Genomic DNA, 20,333 nt, shown 5'->3' with positions numbered 1-20,333 from the left:
TGGAAGTGAGCTGTAGCTGTCTGGATCACAAACAGAAGCAGCAAATCGCAAGATGTGGGTGCCAGATGGCACTTAGAGTTGGGCACATGGGATGGCTACTGAGGGAGGTTTTATTAGCCGAGATGAGTGGCCTGGCACTGCTGAGTGCCACCTTGCCCCCCCGGGGCATTATCCAGTTTGCTTTTAGATACCCATTAAACACATACACCACCCTTCTGCTCCCGCCATTTAATGGACTTATCGGGATGTGTTTGGAGGTGCTTTGGCTAAGGGGTGCCACCAAAATCTGTAAAAAGAAAGAGAGTAGTGTGGGAGCGAAGCCTTGTCATAGAGAAACTGTCCCATCAACAAGGCAAAAGAGATTTTTGTAATGAGTGGTGACGTTTCTTTCACGGTGCAATCAGGCTTGAGGGGCAAGTGAGTTGTTACCTGGGTCAACTTCCCACTTTACTGAAAGAGGTCTTTGGGAAACTTTTTGGTGTCCCACAGCCAAACAGTCTCATTTTCCTTTTACTATGGGGGTGGGGGGGATCCCTTCATCATATGAAAAACTTATATTTGTATTTTTGAGCTTTCCAATTTATGAAGCATGTTCATGTGTACTCATTTCTCCTCCCAACCTCACTGCTGTCATCCCCCTATTATGGATGCAGAAATGGGGACTCAGAGAGGTAGCAGCCTGCTTCTAGTCACACAGCTAGTGAGCCCCTCACTCCTGCAGTCAAATCTGGACTTGACCCTTCAGCAGCAACTACCACTCATTGATGCCTACTGTCTTAGTCTGCTAATGCCACAGACTAGGGGCTTGTAAACAGAAATTTGTTTCTCACGGTTCTGGAGCCTGGAAGTTGGAGATCAGGGTTGCAGACCCACTTGCTGTATCCTCACATGATGGAAAGGGCCGGGGATTTCAGTGGGGTCTCTTTTATAAAGGCACTAATCCCACCCATGATGTGGCTCCACCCTCATGACTTAATAACCCACCAGGACCATCACACTGAGGGTTAGGACTTCAACGTATGACTTTTGGACGGACGCAAACATTCAGATCATAGCACCTGTTATGTGCCATGTGCTTTACACATATTATTTGGACCCTTTCAACCAGTCTATAGAGAAGGCATCATTGCTGTGATATACAGATGACAGAATCAAGGCATAGAGGGACTAAATGCCTTGCTTAGTGTCACATAGTTTTTATGTGGCTAAGCTAGGATTTGAACCCAAGACTGTCTTGACTCAAAACCCTACATCTTTCCATTCTAATAATTACAATAGCTAACAATTAATGAGAACTTACTATTTTCCGGCCACATTCTTAGGGTTTTATCGATAGTAACTAATTGAATGTTTATAACAAGACTACGAGGTAGGTATTGCTAACATCCCCATTTTACAGATGGAGAAACCAAGGCATCCAAAGGATTAAGTGACTTACTAAAGACCACACAGCTGGAGATGGGTAGAACCAGGGTTTGAATTCAAGCAATTTAACTCCGGGAGCCACCTTCTTGGAACACCACTATGTCCACTTTAGCACTATGCTAACTTGCATACTGCAGGTCCGGGGGTATGGTTTAAGAAGGCTTTTGGATAAACCCATTTCTGTATGATTTTGGTGCCATTCCACACTCTCTATAGAGTCAATACTAACTCCTGTATTAGTTTCAGAACTACCCCAACCCTCCAGGGTCTATTTTGGATCAGAAATGACCAGGCTCTTGCTACTGAAAATGCCCTTGCTGACTAGCAGCCTCAGCATCTACTTGGGAGCTTCTTAGAAATGCAGAATCTCAGCACCAGAGCTACTGAGCCAGAGTGTGCACCATTAGCAAGATCCCCAGGTGACACAGGCACGTTAAAGTTTTAGAAGCACTGGTCTAAGCGGGAACTAAAGCCTTTAAGGGCATAGTTCTGAATCTCAACCACGTTTTGGAATCCCTGGGAAGCTTTAAAAAGTACTGATGCCTGGATCCCACCTCCAGAGAATCTGACTTAATTGCAGCCTGGACACTGGGAATTTTAAAAGCTCTCCAGATGATTCCAAAGTGCAGCCAATGTTGAGTGCCACTGCTCTGGGGATGCCTTGTCCTCAGCAGTTCCTCAGGGTTCACCCATATCCCCACACCCAGACACCTGAATCTGCCTCTAGGTTTGGAGGGTCAGAGAAGTCATGACAAGGCTGTTCGCCCCATAGTTTATGATCATTCTTATCATCCGTAGAGCAGTAATTATCAAAGAACTAGCACCGTTCAGACACAGACTGGCTTGGAAAGCTTTCCCTGATCCCACCTCAATGATTTTTCCTCCTTTTCTTTCAGTCACACATGAAATAACTTACCCTGAATGAAGAAGAGGAGGCTTCAGATGTGATGCTAATTACCCTGACCTTCCATGTTTGCAAGATTTGTCATCCAATCACGAGGTGCAAGTGTTATTCCTACTGCCCAGATGCAAGGCGTATGTGGCAAAGGATTTGACAGTTGAAGAAGAGCTGAGGTTTGAAGTAGACATCCACATGTCCTTGAGGCAATTATGTCCAACCCTCTGTGAAAGAACCCCTGACTGCCCATGATGCTGACCTTGTAGTAAAGCCATGAGTTGTAATAAAAATGTAGAAACTTCCTCTCTAAGACAGGGAATATTTTTATGGTCTTATTTTCACACAAGACAGTAAGTTCCAAGACTTCGTTACACTCTGTGGTATCCTTGGTGCCCAGTACCCAACACATAGTAGGTACTTTGTAAGCATTTGCTGAATGAATGCCTGAGGAGATGACAATCATCAATACCATTTACTGACACTTTGTAAACATTATCTTGCTTTGTCCTATGACAATCTTAAGAGAAAAATTCTTATTTGTTCATTTGCTTTTTATTGGTCACTGAAGTTAAATAATTTATCCATTGGTCGTTACTTTCTAGTGAGTGGCAAAACCTGGATTCATTCATTCAATATTTATTTTTTGAGTGCCAGACACTGTTCTAGGTCTTTGGACTATATCAGTGAACAAAACAGAAAAGATTCCTTTCCCTTTGTAAATTCAGGGGAGAGAGGCACACAATAAATAACATAATAAATAAGTAAATTATATAAAATGTTAGAAGGTGTTAAGCTCTATGGCAAAAAAAATAAAGAAATAAAGAAGATCAAGGTAAGCAATTAGGAGGATCAGAAGGGTTAAGGTAGTGGTGGGCAGTCTCAATGGTTAGTTTTATATGTCACCTTGGCTAGGCTATTGTACCCAGTTACATAATCAAACACCAATCTAGGTATAAAGTTATTTTGTAGGTGTGGTTAACATATGCAATCAACTGACTTTAAGTAAAGGTGATCATAATTGATAACACGGGTGGGTCTCACCCAACCAGTTGAAGGCCTCAAGAGCAGAGAAGAAATTCTGCGCAAGACTGCAGTCTTAACTCCTGCCTGAGTTCCCAGCCTGCTCGTCTGCACTGCACATTTCAGACTCAAGCCAAGAAAGCAGCACCAACTCCCGCTTGGGCTTCTAGCTGGCTGGCCTATGGGTTTTGGATGTGCCAGCCCCCCAATTCCTTAAAATAAATCCCTGGAGAACCCTGACTGATACAGATTTTGGTAGTGAATGTGGGATGGTGCTGTAATAAATGCCTAAAAATGTAGATGTGGCTTTGGAATTGGGTTACAGCAGAGGTTAGAAAAATTTTAAGATATGTGATAGAAAGAGCCTAGATTGTCTTGATCGATAGAAATACAGACATGAAAGACAATTTTGGCGAAGACTCAGAAAGAAGTGGGGAGACTGCCGAGAAAGCTTTTATCATCTTGGAGAATGCATATGCTGTCCTACAGAATGTCACTGCAGATGTGAATGTGAAAGGTACTTCTGGCGAAGTCTCAGCTGGAAGTGATGAACATAGTCTTGGATGTTGGAGGAAAAGTGTTCCTTGTTACAAAGTGGCAGAAAACTTGGCTCAATTTCAGGGGTCTCAAAAACTTTGGGCTAGCGTATTATTTTAATGTAAAATAAGATTGTGTGCAAGCCTGGGCCAGCAAGTTCAGTATAACTGAACTTTTGTCCCTGCAATTAATAATTCATGAAAAGAGTAGGGAAGGGAGGTAGGATGGGATAGTGGTTAAACATTGTAATGGTTAATTTTATGTATCAACTTGACTTGGCCATAAGGTGACCAAATATTTGGTCAGACATCATTCTGGGTGTGTGTGTGTGAGGGTGTTTTTGGACAAGATTAACATTTAAATCAGTAGACTGAATAAAGCAGATTGCTCTCCTTAATGTGGTGGGCCTCATCTAATCAGTTGAAGGCATGAATAGACCAAAAAAGCTGACCCTCCCCCAGGTAAGAGAGAATTCTTTCTGCCTGATTGCATTTGACATGGGACATTTGGATTTTTTTTCCTACTTTGGACTTGGACTGAAACATTGGGTCTCAAGCCTGCCAACCTTTGGATGGTAACTACACCACTAGATCTCCTGTTTCTCAGGCCCTCAGACTTGGATCGGGACTCGACCATGCGCTCCTGGGCTGGAACTAAACCATGGGTCTTTGCTTATTAACTCACCGTTGCCTGCCTCCATAATTGTGTGAGCCAATTCCCTGTAAGTCTCTTCACACACACATAAACATACACACATGCACGCACATGTGCACATGCATACACACACACCCTACTGGTCCTGTTTCTCTAAAGAACCCTGAGTAAAGACAACAACTGGCCCTTCAGCACAGATAGTTTGTGGATTCTCTTAGTTTAGTTCTTCTCCAATTTCAGTGTACAAAGGAACTTCTGGAACCCTGTTAAATATGCAGATTCTGACTCAGGAGGTCTGGGGTGGGGGTGGCGATTCTGCATTTCTGACAAGCTCCTGGGTGATGTTGATGTTGCCTGTCCTTAGGTCGCTCTGAGTGGCAAGGCCCTAGGTAACTTCTATTACCACATATTGATTAATTAACGTCCTATCTTTTTACAAAATGGAATTTAGGAGCATGAGAAAATTAAGGTGACCTCTAAGGTCTTCTAAACCTGTCATTTCTGTGGGACTTTTACATACTTTGTTCAGTTTTTTTTAAGAACTTAAATATGGTAATTCAGGTATGGTCACCATGCATATTGTTTTCCATTTTTATCTGGAAACTTTGAGGCTAGATAACTCTACTTGAATCACTAAGTATTCCACATGGGCATTATAGGAATGCAATTTTATATAGTTTGAGTCAGGCTAATGATTTTTTAGGGAGATAAATTATCCAAACCAGATGAGCTATCACTCCAGTCAGGGCATCTGTCCTTTCAAAGTCAGGGGTTTCATTTAGCCATTGAAAGGGCCACATGTTAGACTCCTGAAGAGCTAGCAGACTTGACCTTACTTAAAGTGGGCCTTTAAGTGACCTTACTTAAAGTATAAAGACCCAGACGGAAGTGTAGACAAAAGGTGACCAATAAAAATACTTTAAAATATATGTGTATGGGTAAGAGTGGAGGGGGTTGTCACTTTTCCTGCAGGTTCTAATTATGGAATTTGCGATAGAAAAGACCAGAACCTGGCCTTCATGATATAAAGGGGCAGGAAACAGGAATGGTGCTGTTGGAGCTTGAGCTTCAGAGAAGAGAAGTGCAGCCACAGGACCTGGCCACTGCCAGGATCACAGCAGGCCAGGGAAGGATGCAGAGCAAATAAACACCCACCTCTCTTCTACCTTCCAGTCTCCATATTGGTGCCTCCTATTGGCCAAACCAACCAGCAGCTGGATGGCAAGTGACCCTGGGTTTTGCCATCTGTGGACAGCAATCTCCTGGGGCACAGAACCAGGCAAGGAATGGTGGAGAAGGGGTTCAGAGAGGCACATGGAGAATAGCCAGCACAAATCCCACATTCTATAACCTGACTCCCTCATTCTTAGGCTTCTCATAAACTTCATACACACAGACACATTTGAAACCCTGCCAGACACTTACACACCACATTGTTTTGGGATCAAATAAGACAGGACATACTATGGAGGAGTTGTTACGTTTGAGTTGGTTCAAACCAAGATAACTTTGTGGTGAGCTCATATAGAGCTGAGAGATATGAGTTGGGAGAAAAGAGAGAAAGACACTCGAGACAGAGATAATACTGTGAGTAGCTTTGCAGGTGTGAAGAGGGATGATAGGAAATGAATGCCAAACAAGCCTGTTGGAAGGGGGCTTAAGGTCCTGATTTGAATGTTATGGAGGGAGCAATGGCTCTTGAATATAGGAGTGACATATGGAGAGAGAGAATATTAATAATCATCATCATAATAGTAAAAATAGCTGTGCATTGGGTAAATAAGAGATAAAGTCATCTTCTATAGTAATTTTTCACATACATCATGTCATTTATACCTCACAACCCTGATGGGGATGGTAACATAATCATCTTCATCATTTTACAGAAGGAAAAAATGAGGGTTGGGGGAAACTGCTTTGTCAAGTGTGGTAGACTGTGTTATTGTTCAAAACTATATTTTGTCATTCCCTGTGTAGCTTCTCTTTATCAGGTCCGCCCTACCAGACAACTTTCTGATTATACTTGTGCCATTGACATCAAGTTTGGTTATATGACTTTCTTTGGCCAATAAATGTGAGTGAAAGTGACCTTCACTACTTCTAAGCAGAACCTTAAAGACCCATTGCTCTTTTTCCTCTCAGTAGAGGCTACCTTGTCAGCCCAGGTCCTAGAGTGAAGAGGATCTGAACAGGTCTGCAGCCACAACCCACAATGGGCATGTAATCAGAGCAAGAAATCTTTGCTCTGATCCTGCAAGCCATTGAGAAGTGGGGGCCATTTGTTAATGCAACATAACCTAGCCTATCCTGATTGATAAACCAAAGACACGAGTTTCCTCCTAGTTGCTGTGCTTGGAATACTCATCTTTAGTTTTCGTTGTACTTGACCTCCCTTCATTTTTAATACTTGATCAGTCCTTCCTTTGTGAGATATTTATTTTCCTTTGTGGCTTCTACTGGTCTATGCCTGTTACTTCTTGGATCCCCTTGGGGTACCTCTGCCTCTGCTCCCTGTTGGTATTCACCAAAGTTCTGGCCTTGGATCATCTTATCTAACACATACATATTCCCTGGGCAACTACTTTCATGATCCTGGTTTCATCAGTAAATGGGTGCATCCTATAGGAATTGGAGTAGGAAGCAGGAACACATTTTACTTACAGCTTTGATATCAGAGCCATGGGGGAACATCAGATCATATCAAAGGGAAAGAGTGAGAGGGGACAGAAGGGTATTTTAATGGGTCATCAGAAAAGAAGCCCAAGGTGAACTGAGCTGAGCTGCGGAACCAAGTGAAGATGGAGAGTTGAGAAAGATGAGAGTGACTTTATACACCCCCTCAGTATATCTGAGCTTATGCTGAACCACAGCTCTTTTGAGTTTTGGAAAAGGGATGTTGATACTTTCAGGAGGTAGGAAATGTGGAGATGAAAATAGTACGCGGAAAAACTTTAATGAAGTACTTTGAAAAAAATGTGTTTTATTTGGAGAAGTGGAATTCTGCAGTTTCTGGGCAGGTGAACCCATCTGCGGTTTGTAGGTGAGAGCAGCACAGGTGTTCCCACAGTGAGACCCTGGCATCTCCACTTGCTTTCGTTCTGCAGGTGATGGGGGTGGTGGCACACAGGTGGATGCAGACATGGAAGACGGGGATTAGTTCCTCAAGTTGAATATGCCCCAAACTGGTCTCATTTCTCCTCTGCAACTCCAATCCATTTTTTCTTCTGTATTCTGGCTCTCAAGAGGTATTTGGAAATGTGGGAGGAGGGTCACTTTTTGGATGTCATAATGGCTAGGAAATGCTACTGGAATTTAGTGGATTGGGGCCAAAGATGACAAACATTTTTAAAATACACAGAAGAGTCCCACATAGAAAGGCTTGTCCTGTCCAAAATGCCACTAGTACCTCCATTAAGAAACACTATATGAATGTCAGCATTGGATACCCAATTGCCCAAGAGAAAAACCTGGAAGTCATCCAAGATCCCTTCCTCTCTCTTCCCCTCTCCTCACCCTGCTAACCTGTCACTGAGTCCTGTTAATTATACCTCCTAAATATTTCTCAAATCAATATCCTTCTCTTCGTTCCCACTGCACTATATTGGCCTCCAAGTTCTCCTCTTGTCTCTAAGCTAGGCTTCAAGCTCCAGCTGACGGGAGCCCTGCCTGCCAAATGTGCACCAGGCACACAGAAGATGCCTAAATATTTGTTGAATGAATGAATTTTAACTCCCTTTACTGTTTTCTCTTCCTTAGTCAGAGTGAGCATTCTAAAATGCCTGTCTGATCAGGATACTCCTGTTTTTATTTTATTTTATTTTATTTTATTTTATTTTATTTTATTTATTTTAAACATAATTTTTTTCTTTTTTTAAAAGATTTATTTATTTATTTTAGAGAGGGGGGAGGGGCAGAGGGAGAGAGAGCCCCAAGCAGACTCTGTGCTGAGTGCAGAGCCGTCACGGGAGGGGGTGGGTGGGTCCAAGTCCAGCTCAGTCATGGGGCTCAATCTCACGACCTTGAGATCACGACCTGAGCTGAAACCAAAAGTCAGATGCTTAACTGACTGTAACACCCAGGGGCCCCATAATCAGGCTATTCTTGTTTTTAAATCTTTCATTTGCTTCCTACCATCTTCAGGGTAAAAATCAGATACCTCATTATAGAATTCAGGCCCCTTGCCTCACCTTCCAGTATTATCTCCTTCCATTCTTCCACAAGAACCTTTGCTCCAGTTTTTTTCAAACTGGCCTGTTTTGACAATATACATTCTGTTCTCTGTGCCAGAAGTACCCTTCTTCCCCTTCTCTGAATGGCTAAGTTATAATTCCAGACCTAGCCCAAGTGTGAGTTCTTCTGGGAAGCGTTCCCTGGCTGTCCCCCATTAAGCTGTGGGAGACTTGCAGGCTGCAGGCAAGCACTGTGCATTTCATGTCTCCATCTTTTGTGTCTTGCACAGTCCTTGACCCATAATCACTCTTTGTTGCTTCCTGCATCAGTGAAGAAACTAGCCATGGCTGTAGACAATAAGTGGCAAAGCTGATCTCCATGAAAACTTCAGGCTCCAGTGTACTCTACTATCTCTCATGGAACTCAGAAACAAGGAAGTCAGTTACTGGATTGATGTGTTAATTCTGGAATAAAGGACTATTAGTAAAACTGGAAAACAATGAGTAGAGTTCATTCAACTTTCAAAAATATCTATTGAGCACTTCCTATGTCCAGGAACAGAGATAAGAAATACCCTGATGGAATGTGCAAGAGATCTAAGGGATAGACTTTGTAGGGCTGTGGTGGATGAAGGGGCTTGCTAGGGGAACCCCAGAGTCATATGGGCACTGTCCTAAGACCAGGCACTCCGGGGGGGGGGGAGGGGAGGTGGCTTGGCCTTGGGAATTCAGTAAGTTGGGTGAGGTTAGGGTGAATGAAACAGCCTCAGGGACTCCTGCACAGCCAGCTTATTATTCTCTTTCTCCCATCACTCTATGCGGCATGGAGATGAGCTATCAAAGGAAAAATGTCTAGAAGGCAGAGCCAAGTTTCCTCCCACCTCGGTCATCAGCCAGAAAAAAAAAGAAGCTGGAGTTTCAGGAGGAAATCTTGTATTAGAACTTGTTTATCAACAGCACCACCTGGCACATCTTTAGCCACTAGTTTCTGTTGAAAGTGGGAAGGGAGCTAAGTAAATAGTAACTTGTCATTTCAAACACCTGGATGGGAGGGAGGGCAGGGGAAGTCAGCCAGCTAGGGGCCCAGAGGTCAGTGAAAATCCAAGACCTGGAGTCTGGATAGCATCTGAGTTGTAGAAGCTGTATCCTCCAGCTCATGGTTCCACCGGGACTCCTTCAAGGGTGAGCAGGCAGGAAGTGGGAACACAGAAGCCAAGATGCAGAGAATACTCTGATTGGCAAACATCACGGGTCTTCCTGCCTTCTGCTCTGGATCACCACAAGTGACCTTAGTGGATTAAAAAACTGTCTCAGGGTTTTGACAGGTGCCGGGAAATAACAGCGTGATGACCAATGGTGGGAACACAAAGTCCAGTCCTGGGTATGAACTGGACTTAGGAAAAGGGACGGATAGTTTTGCGGGCAGTGTCCGACACTGGCTAAAAGAGCCTTGTGGAAATGTGCAAACCAAGAGTTAAGGAAAGTCAGCCAGATCAGCAAAATGTCATATTCCTCCTATCATACCAATCATTCTGATTTCCTCACTCAGATTTTACTAGGACAATGGGACACACAATAAAATGAGTTTCAGTGGAGAAAATAGACTTCACTAGTTACTAAATATGTTGCTTTTGGAAAGTCTGTGTTTATATAATCTTTTTTCCTAAAAATTTAATGATGTCGGATCAGTTTGTTTACTCAAATCTGGACATATAAAATGGCATTTCAATTTCTTTTTTTTTTTAAAGATTTTATTTATTTTTATTTATTTATTTGACACAGAGAGAGAGACAGCTAGAGAGGGAACACAAGCAGGGGGAGTGGGAGAGGGAGAAGCAGGCTTCCCGCCGAGCAGGGAGCCCAATGCGGGGCTCGATCCCAGGACCCCAGGATCAAGACCTGAGCCAAAGGCAGACGCTTAATGACTGAGCCACCCAGGTGCCCCGGCATTTCAATTTCTTAGTGCAAGATAAACTTAGGGAAAATAGCTCTCTTTACTAAAACTTTAAACTCATTAACATAAAAACATTTTCAAATTAATTTATGCCCTATCATTTGTTTTGGAGGCTCTGGAGATTGGAACTCACATCTGATGCTCACATTCCACTTAGCCTGGCCTTTGGAAGTCACCCCTGCAGGCTTTCTCTTCGTGCATTCCTCTTACCATGGGTTAAAAACTCCTCTGAGAGTCAAAATTAAGTCCAAAGCAAATCACACCATAAAGCCTTTTTCTAGGGGCTGAGAAAAGAATTCTTAATAGAAAATTACAAGAGGGAGGATGGTTACTAGTTAAGTGAGCACTGAGTTGGATCTTTAAAAGTCCGGAAAAAAATGAGGGCCTAGCACTGTTTGATGACCGAGTTTCATTGTGTTGTCAGTAGTAAGCAAATAGTCTTAAGCATTCTTAAGCGGAAGCTCAATTAAAAAGACAAACCTTGGAACAGGCTTTGTGGAAGGCCAAGAGATTTAGATTCGGCCAGTCCAGGAAGGAAGGGATTCCAAAGATAAAGGGCATCCATCGAAAACATTTTGTTTCCAACTCCCGGGAGCTCCGCATCAGGAAATGAACAGGGATGTGCTGCTTCACAGAGAGAGAGAGAGACAGGGAGAGACAGACGGAGAGACAGACAGAGAGACAGGGAGACAATATCTCTAAGACAACCCTTAACACAAGCCCCTGGAATCCAGGTGTTTGGGTTCCCAACACCTCCAGAGAAAGTTTAAGTCCCTCAAACGCTAACTATATTAAAGACTTAAGAAGCTAACATTTCTGTTGCACTTTGTTTTATAATCTTCTCCCTCAGCGTTTTATTTAAAATTAAACTTGGTTTCATTCTCTGGTCCAGACTCTGCCATAGTTGAGTGTTCCTGGTGTGTAGGCAAGAACATTTAATTGCCAGGGAAATGCAAGCTCTTAGGTTAAGAATCCTGTGCTAGGAAGTTGTCTGTTTCTCGGCACATTGGTTCTATTTGGTCACGTTTGATGTGGTGGGCCCAGGAGCGCCCAGCGGTGAGCAGGACTAAGGCCAGGCTATTGCATGTAGACCTTCACCCTGGTGTTGGAGAGGGAGGCAGACTCTCTCATGTGTCTGGACTTGCCGTGGGAGCCGCTGCGTGTCGCACTCAGGAGGCGAATGTGGGAATACTCGGGTGAAACTGTTCACCCAGGAACCACATAGTCAAACAGCGGTGCAGCCAGTGGTGAAAAGCCTCCCTCGGAAAGCCAGAAACAGGGAATTGTGCCCGAGACAAAGGAGAGCAGGAACAGAGCTAGAAGTCTCTCCAACACAGCCTGCTGCAAAGAGGTGCTCTGGAGTCCTCCAGTGGGTCGGAATCCCCCTATTTGTTAGTTGTGTGGCTATGACAAGTTCCTTGCCTCTCTCGTCTTGACTCTCATTAACTGTAAAATGCAAAGAAGTACTGCTGACTTCCTTGTAGGGTTAACGAAGCGTGCCCTGAGATAATGTAGGCCAGTGGGTAGAATTCACACACAGGGTGAAGGCAGAGCTTCACCAGGAACACTTCACGTCATACTCTCTCCAGGCTACGTCATCACACCTGCCCCTACTGGGATTGTGCCGTGTCCTAGTTGTGTGACCCCAGGCAAGCGACTTGACCTTTCTGTGCCCAGGTTTGTTCTGTAACATCTTATAGGATCTGGTGAGGATTAAGTGAGTTAAGACGTGTGAAGTGCTTGGAACAGTGCGTGCCTTGACCAGAATGAGAACTTGTGAAGTCAGTCAGGGAATAATGGTGAGAGAAAGTGCCTGTGTGCATGATGCCAGGGAGGGGGTGGGGAGAATGCTGAAACATCTCTTTGAAGATGATCTTTTGCTATGCCTAATAATCCCCTTCTCAGTGTGGGAGAAGAATAAAATATCAGCCCAAGGCAATATTAATTAATATTACTTATAACCATGTCTTCATCGTGATTAAACAATTAATTTTTCTAGCACCATTGTAAAGAATCGGGGATTTGCATTGCAGAATTACTGGACCTTTGAATATGATGGTGGCATTTCTGTAATGTTTCATCTGCTTTGATCCTTAAAATGTTTCCCTTTTTATTTGGTTTTAATGGAGCTCCTGCTGCTGATCAGGAAGCACTTAATGTGAGGTTGCCTTAGACAAAATTGAGTCACCGAAGCGTGCCTTTGAAATACAAAGTTTTGGTTTTTTTTTAAATGTTGTAGAAACTATTGGCCTATACCAGAGGTAGAATGGCGGTAGAAATGGCGTTTCTTTTCTTTGAATTCACTGCCCTATCTGGAAGGCTGCAAGTCAGGGAAACTTAACCCAGAAGGAGCGAGAGGGAAGATGGTAGGATTCTTCCCCATCTGTAGGTATTTCTACTATTGAGTTTGGCCCTTTCACTTTATAACACTCTACAAGTGTCTCCAGATTCAATGTTCCCACTACAGGTGTGGTCAAGCAGGTCTGTCTCTGGGCTTCTAGGCAGCCCTCACCAGCCCCAGCACGGGCTGCAGGAGGGCTCGGCAGCCTTACCTGGGCTCTGCAGAACAGTGTGCTGGGACTCATTAGCAATGCCTTTCACAGGTCAAGGTGATGGTATCAGCGCTATGATGTGCACATTTTATTTTGACATCCCTATTCCAATCCCTCTGTTTGACTAAGGGGCAGGATTGCCGAGTTTCCAGCTGTGAGATTTTAGGGTATATTTCTCAAATTCCCTAAGTCTCAATCCTCATCTTTAAAAAGGAGGAAATAATAATACCAGCAATAATAATTAATACATGCCAGGTCTGTTTCTAAGAGCTTTGCATATATTAATTCATTTAATCCTCCTGGCAACTTGTGAGGTAGAGCTATCTGTCACCCCTTCCTGCAAATGCAGCTGAGGCTCTGAATAATGGTCCCACCCAGGAAGAGGCTCAGATCTCCTCTTTCAGGAATGTGGCCTCTTCCATATGTATAGGAAAGCATGCAGTACCTGTTACTCTTTTGTTTTTACTTCTGGATTATCAGAGCTTCTAGAAAGCACAGGAGTATGCCACTAACAGGAAATGGGTTAGTGGATTCTGCTACGGTCTTCCGCCATCCTATTCTGTTTGATTCTCATGCTACTTGGAAAGAGGATATTAACACTTAGATGAAGTCCACAGACGAATCTCTTCAAGCAATATTTCCTGTCTCTATAACCCCAGACGGCGGAGTTCTTGCTGTAGATCCTTGCAACTGTGTGATACAGGCAGGGGCCTTAGTTTTACTGGGGACCTTTATATATTTTTTTGAACCAAAAAAAAAAAAAAGCTATTTTTTAATTTAAATTCAATTAGCCAAACTTACAGTACATCATTAGTTTCAAATGTAGTGTTCAATAATTTATCAGTTGCGTATAACCCCCAGTAGTCATCACAACACGTGCCCTCCTTAATGTCCATCACTGAATTACCCCATCCCCCTACCCACCTCTCCTCCAGCAACTCTCAGTTCGTTTCCTATAGTCAAGAGTCTCTCATGGTTTGTCTCCCTCTCTGATTTCTTCCCATTCAGTTTTCCCTCCCTTCCCCTATGATCCTCTGCGCTGTTTCTTATATTCCACATACGAGTGAAACCATATGATAATTGTCTTTCTCTGACTCCCTCATTTTGTTCAGCATCATACCCTCCAGTTCCATCCACGTTAATGTAAATGTTAAGTATTCATTCTTTCTGATGACTGAGTAATATTCCATTGTGTATATATATATATATATATATATATATATATATACACACCACATCTTCTTTATCCATTCATCTGTCGATGGACATGTGGGCTCTTTCTACAGTTTAGCTTTTGCGGACATTGCTGCTATGGACATTGAGGTGCAGGTGTCCCTCTGGATCACTACCTTTATATTTTATTGGAAGATATCACAGCCAGTGTGAGGACTCTTTCTACCACCCTATACATTTGGTTTCTCAAGCTCAGTGGTTCTCAAAGAGCAGTCCCTGGATTACAGTGTCAGCAGGACTTGGGAACTTGTTAAATAAGCAAATTCGCTGACCCTACCCCAGGCCTCCTGAATCAGAAACCCTGGGGAGGGGGCCCAATAATCCATGTGGTAAGAAGGCCTCAGGTGTTGCACACTCAAGTTTGAGGAGGTAAAGTTGAAGGAAGTGGAGGTAACCAACTAAAGAAATATGTGATGTCTGCCACGAAAGGTTTGAAAGAGGTGAATGTAGAGATGGTTTGTTCAGTGGTGCTTTAAAGGGTTTTCAAGAAACTGAAGAAAGAACATTTTATGGAGGAGCCATGCTAATTTGAATGTTTGCAGAGACATTTCCAGTCACTAGAGAGAGTCCAGCAGAGAGCCCTAAGGCCCATAGATGCCCACAGAGAAAGGACAGGAGAAATTCTTATATTGAGCAGATAAAGTTGGAGGCTAAGGGGACCACTAAATAAAAATTTACCCTTCTGAGTTTGGAACCAATTTTTACTGAGAAATAAGAAAGAGGGGTCAGATAAAGAGGAACCAATGTCATTACTAGTAAATGTAATTCTCCAGGGGGATGGAGAATATGTGTGTTCCAGTTTTTTGTTTTTGTTTTTTGCTATTTAATAAATCACCTCAAAAGAGTGACTTAAAATAATAGCAGTCATTAATTTGCCCATGATGTGGGAACTGTCTGGACTCTGCCTGGTGAGTTTCAGTAGGGTACCTCATGTGGTTGGGGTCAGATGGTGGTAGGGTGTAGGAGCATTCATTCACATATCTAGCACCTAGGCTGGAAAGACTCCAACAGCTAGGGCTGGAAGAACATCTCTTCCCTGCTCCCATATACACTCATCACATGGTCACCTCAGGGTACCTGGGCTTCTTTCATGGTGACGGAAGTGTCTCCAAGTGATTGTTTCAAGGGAAACCAACAAAAGCCACATGGCTTTTTTAATGGCTTTAGAAATTACACTGCTCCCCTTCTGCACCTTTCTGTTTATTAAGGCAGTCACAAAGTTCCCAGCTAGGTTCAAAAGATGGGGACATAGACTCCACCTCTTGATGGGAAGAATGTTGAAGAACGTGCAGACATGTTTTAAAACCACCACACGATGCCATCACCTGGTTTCCCTCATCTTCTCCCCTGAACTGAATGAACTTGGCTCCTAGCGGTAGTCTTACCCCTTGCAGGGGGAAAGTCTGCCACAAGAAGCTTGCTCAATGCCTCTGTGGGCAGGCTGGGCTACACTAGAGAGGATGCTCAGTTTCATTTTCAAATTCACCATCAGGTAAATTGCTCCTGAGTTGGGAGAGGGGGATAAGAGAGGCCAGGAATGTTACACTGGAAGAAGTCCCCACGTGGAAACATGAGGCAAGGGAATGGGGGTTACCTCCTTCTAGGCAGTTGGATTGGAGAGGACTCCTTTCATTTTTAAACTTTTGAAAAGTTATGAATTTTGATACCTAAATATCATTTGTATCCTCAGTTGCGGATTAACTTACAACTTTGACATCTTTGCTTGTTTTCTCTTTCCTTCAAACTGTCTTTAAAACCAGTTTAAAGGTTTATTGAGATATAACCCACATATCATACATTTCACCCATTTAAAGAACATGGTAGAATGGTTTTTAGTATATGCACTGATATGAGCAACCATTAGCACAGTTAATTTTAGAGCATTCTGTCACCTTTAAAGAAATCCTGTACACTTTAACAGTTATCTCCCTGTTCTTCCATCCCCTCTAGCCCTAAGCAACTACTAATCTACTTTCTGTCTTTTTAGATTTGGACATTTATCTAAATGAAATCACGTAATATGCAGTCTGTTGCGTCAGGCTTCTTTCACTTGGCATAATGTTTTCGGGGTTCATCCATATTGTAGCATGTGTTAGTCTCCATTCCTTCTAATGGCTTAATAATATTTCATTGTATAGATGGCAAAACACATTTTTTAAATTTATCAGTTGGACATTTGGGGTGTTTCCACCTTTTGGCTATAAACATTTGTGTACAGGTTTATATGGACATTTGTTTTTGTTTCTCTTATGTATATGCCTAGGGGTGGAATTGCCGGGTCTTGTGGTAAGTCTATGTTTAACCATTCAGGAAAGTATACAACTGTTTTCCAAAGTGGCTGCACCATATTACATTCCTACTAGCAGTGTATGAGGGCTCTGGTTTCTCCACATTTTCATCAACACTTGTTATTATCTGACTTTAATTCTAGCAATCCTAATGGCTGTGAAATCATATCACATTATAGGCTTGATTTGCATTTCCCTGATGACTAATGATGCCAAACATGAAGATGTTTAAATATGCTTTTGGCCATTTGCGTATCTATCTTATTTAGAGAAATATTTATTCATTTCATTTTCCCATTTTTAAATTGGGTTATCTATCTTCTTCTTATTGAGTTGTATGAGCTCTTTATATATAGATACATGTCCCTCATCAGATATTTGATTTGCCAATATTTTTCCCCATTCTGTGAGTTGTCTTTTCACTTTTTTGACAGTATTCTTTGAGCACAAAATTTTTAAGTTTTGATGAGGTCTAATTTATCTGTGTTTTTCTGTTATTCCTTGTGCTTTCACTGTCATATCTAAGAATCCATTGCCAAATCTGAGGTCATGAAGACTTACCCCAATATTTTCCTCTAAGAACTTTAAAATTTAGTATTTGGGTCTTTATTGCATTTTAAATTAATTTTGTACATCATGTGAGGTAAGGATCCAACTCCATTTTTCTGCATGTAGATATTCAGTTTTTCCAGCACCATTTGTTGAAAAAATTATTCTTTTTCCATTAGATTGTTTTGGGACCCTTGTCAAAATGAGTTGACCGTAGACACATGGCTTATTTTTAGACTTGCAATTCTCTTCCATTGATCTATATGTACATCTTTGTGCAGTACTACACTGTATTGATTACCATTGCTTTGCAGTAAGTTTTGAAATTGGGAAATGTAAGTCTTCTATCTTTGTTTTTCTTTTTTAAAATTGTTTTGGTTATTCTTGATCCCTTGCAATTTCATGTGAATTTTAGAATCACCTTACTGATTTCCAGAAAGAAGTCAGCTGGAGTTCTGATAGGGATCATGTTAAATCTGTAGATCAGTTTGGGGAGTATTGCCATCTTAACAATGTTAAGTTTTCCAATCCATGAACATGGGATGCTTTTCCATTTATTTAGATCTTCTTTTTTTTTTCTTTCAACAATACTTTGTAGTTTTCAGAGTGTAAATTTTGCAATAATTTTGTCAAATTTATTCTTAACTATTTTATTCTTTTTGATACTGTTGTTAATAAAATTGTTTTCTTAATTTCATTTCTGGATTGTTAGTTAAAAGTATATAAAAATACAATTGAGTTTTGTATATTCATCTTGCATCCTGCAAGCTTGCTGAATTCATTTATTAGTTCTAATAGTTTTATTGAATTATTTAAGTTTTTCTATACACAGGATAATGCCATCTGTGAATAGAGGTAGTTTTATTTCTTCCTTTTCAATTTAGATGCCTTTATTTATTTTTCTTGCTTAATTGCCCTGGCTAGAACCTCCAGGACACATTGAATAGAGGTGGTGAGAGTGAACATCCTTGTCTTTTCCTAATCGTAGGGGCAAAAGCATCCAGTCCTAACCTTACGGGAAAGCATTTTTCACCATTAAGTATCATGTTAGCTGTGGATTTTTTGTAGTTACCCTTTACCAAGTTGAGGAAGTTCCTTCCCATTCTTAGGTTTTTTGTGTGTGTTTTTATCATGAACAAGTGTTGGATTTTGCCAAATTTTGTTTGTGTTTATTGAGAGAATTATGTGGATTTTGTTTTTAATTCTATAAATAATGAGGTAGGCAGGAAGAAAAAGGGATGAATGTCTTCTTTCTCTGCCTTTTGTTCTATTCACCCCCAATGGATTGAATAATGCCCACCCACATTGGGGAGGGCAATCTACTTTACTGAGTCCATCAATTTAAATGTTAATCTCATCCTGAAACATCCTCACAGACACACAGAAATAATGTTTATCTGGGCACCCCATGGCACAGTCAATTTGACACCTAAAAATAACCATAATGGAAGAGTTCCCTCCTTTTCTATTTTGTGGAAGTTCATAAAGAACTGATACTCAATATTCTTTGATGTTTGAGAATTCAGAAGTGAAGCCATCTGGGCCTGGAATTTCCTTTGTGGGTAGTTTTTTGATTATTAATTCAGTCTCTTGTTATCAGTCTATTCAGATCATCTATTTCTTCTTAGGTCAGTTTCAGGAGTTTGTGTCTTTTTAGGAATTTGTCCATATCATCTGAGTTCTCTAATTACTGGCATACAATTGCTCATAGTATTCGTTTATAATCCTCTTTATTTTTTAAGGTTGGTAGTATTTTTAAGGTTGGTAGACATTTCATTTCTGATTCTAGTTATTTGAGTCTTCTCTCTTTTTTCTTGGTAAATCTAAGCTAAAAGTTTGTCAGTTTTGTTAATTTTTTCAAACAATCAGCTTTTAGTTTCATTTGATTTTCTCTATTTTTCTATTCTCTATTTCATTGATTTTTATTATTTCCTTCCCCAAAGGGGACATTGATTATTACTATCTCCCCAAAGGGACATTGATAATCCAAATTTATAGTGAAAACACAAGAAAATCATTTTTATCATAGTATTATCTTTTCTTCACTCCTGTTTCTCTTCCTATATTGTCCATTTTGTTATGACACTGCAATCACCCAAGTTGCAAACTAGAACCTTTATTTATTCTTTTTTGTTTTCATGCCTCACATTCACCTGGTCATTGAATCCTATAAGGCCTACTTCAGAAATATCTCTCAAACCCATCTGCTTCTCTCTGCTTCCACTCTTTTCTGTTAAAATTCCCCACAGTTTTCTGGCTAACCTGAGAGTGTATAACTCAGGCCCACCCCTAACATTTGCAGGGCCCCAAAGAAGTGTTAAAATGGAGGTTTTCAGCCCTTTGCCCAAACCCCTCCTTTCCACCCCATTGCTCCATCCCACTGCAAAGGGCCTCACAAACATACATGTAGACATCTCAGCTTCCATGTCCAAGCTCCTTCTCACATTCCTAACAACCACCTCTAAGGCCTAGAGAATGGACCTATGGAGGCCTGCACAATTTCCAAACCCTAAAAGCAGGCTTGGAATACTTTGAACAGGGAATTTCAGTTCTTGAACACCCAGACTGTGGTCTAGAAGTCGGGGAGAGTACAGGCTCTGGGGGACACATCCCATTGGCCCTGTGGACTCCTTGCCTTGAAGAGATTGGTATGTCTAGAAGAGAGTTAGAGCTGGGTCTCATAAAGTGTAGGTTCCAATGGAGGGCCCTTATGTCTCAGTGTGAGGGTGATACGACGTTACTCCCCTGCATAAAATTCTCAAGTCCCATCCTGTAACCCACTGAATTTTGTCTAAACTCCTTACTGTAGTACACAAGGCCTAGCACAACCTGATTTCAGCCTATTTTCACACCTTTTCTCATTTCTCCATGAACTTGTCACCTCTCATTATAGTTTTACCTAAACCTCCAGGCAGAATTAATTGTTTTCTCATGCTTTGATGATTCTCCACTTACTCTTGAACATACTTCCATTAAAGCATGTATAACATTGCATTGTTATTACTTGCTTGCATAACTGCCTTTCCTATCAGCTAGTAAGCTCCTTAAAGTGCA

This window comes from Halichoerus grypus, chromosome 3 (assembly GCF_964656455.1).
Source record: "Halichoerus grypus chromosome 3, mHalGry1.hap1.1, whole genome shotgun sequence".
Lineage (NCBI taxonomy): Eukaryota > Metazoa > Chordata > Mammalia > Carnivora > Phocidae > Halichoerus > Halichoerus grypus.
Note: the sequence above shows the minus strand (reverse complement) of the source record.